The sequence below is a fragment of the Trypanosoma equiperdum genome (genome assembly GCF_001457755.1).
Source record: "Trypanosoma equiperdum strain OVI genome assembly, contig: ctg_433, whole genome shotgun sequence".
NCBI lineage: Eukaryota > Euglenozoa > Kinetoplastea > Trypanosomatida > Trypanosomatidae > Trypanosoma > Trypanosoma equiperdum.
Genome location: NW_027124347.1, coordinates 1,869 through 3,604, shown reverse-complemented (window position 1 = coordinate 3,604; position 1,736 = coordinate 1,869).

Sequence of the window (1,736 nt, the reverse complement as noted above, 5' to 3'; positions counted from 1 at the left end):
TGTAAATATTTAAAATACAACATATTTTGGCATTTCTGAAGAATTTATCACTCATTGCTTTCAATGTGCTCTATCTTCCGATCATCCTCAGTCATCAGTTTCTCACAGAATAACCAAGTAACGCTTCTTTTTTTTTTGCCAAATGCGGTCGACTTTTATTTCTGTTTGTTATCCTCTTACTGTTCCTGTGGATTATACTTCTTTAAGTTTCACAACATCGGCGCCTAAAGTGCTTTTTCGCTACTTTTTTCTTTTCGGAATACTTGCAGTTAGCTGTTGCTCAAAGATTACCTTTGTATCGACTACTAACTCCTTGAAAGCCTTTAATTTCTCAGACATACTAGTAAGAAAACAGGGGAGTATCTTTGCAAACCCTTTGCACCACATACAAAGTTTATCCGTAGATTCATAAATGCAGTTTTTCAGGTGGTTTCAGAACCTTTATTATTCTTTTACTATTATTGGTAATCCATTTGTATTTCAGGTTATAAAATACTTCTCCCAATAATATTACAGTATTTCCCACTAATATTGGCCATTGTTACAATATCTGATTAGCAGAAGACTTCGAAAATATTTCACATTTACCCAACACATTCCTCCCTCCTGTTCCTACTTATGCATCTTCACATCTGGGTATTATGGTCAATCACCAGACTAAAAACCGTAGTCATCATCATATCTGCGGTTGTATCTATCCAATGTTGAGTTAATTTCGGAAAACAATCCCCTCCTGTCTCATTTATTTTAGTGTACTAGCGCCTGTTTCATTGTTTCACTCTATATTTTCTTCCCCTCTTTTTATTTTTCTTTCACTGTTTCTGCGGCTGAAGTACCGAATCCATTAGACCTGTGCAACGGTGTTTGTTTCTCCCTCATTTGTCTTTGAAACATATCGTCGTGTATGTTGATACCCATTATCATATTTATATTTGACACTGCGCATATTCCATATTCTTTTCTATCCCTGCATTTCGTTGTGCGTTTCCTTTAATAATAATATTCCTCATGTTCTCTCCCTCTCATTCACGTACTCTAATTAAACTGGTGGTATTGTTTTATCGTTCTTATTTTTTCCTTGAATTTACTCTTCTCCATCCTTGCTATAATATTCGTATATACACACTTACAACACTCTTTTAGCATTATTATTACTGCTACTATATTACTATTACTATCCTTACTATTACTGTTATAACCCTAACTGATATACATAAAATATATAAAGAAAATAAAAATATTACTCATTTCCATACTTTAATACTCCACTAAGGTATACCTGTATGTTATGGTAATACGCTTCTTTCTAAAACTTTATATTTTGTCATCTTTTTTAATATTTTTACCAGAAAGCATTAGAGTATATTAAATTTTATCAATTTTAGCAAACTCTCTAAAAATCGAGAATTTCATAACATTTTTAAAATTTAACAAAAAAGACTTTTAAAAGTCTTATTCTAGAATCAAAAATGCAAGTAAAGGGGGAGATCTTATAATAAGAGAATTGATTCCTGTGGTATTTGTAGTTTTTTCATCTTTCTCCATTGTCATTCCATCTTTCAGTTTGCACTTTCCGCCTTTGTGTTCACAATCTTTGTCTGCTGTACATTTACTTTCTTCTGCGTCTTCCTTGCATTTTTCTTTTGTCTTGGAATCTACTGCTGCTTTTTGTTGGGCTGCTGCTATCTGCGCCGCGCGATCGGCTAGTATTATGCTCATTGCATTTATTGCCTCGT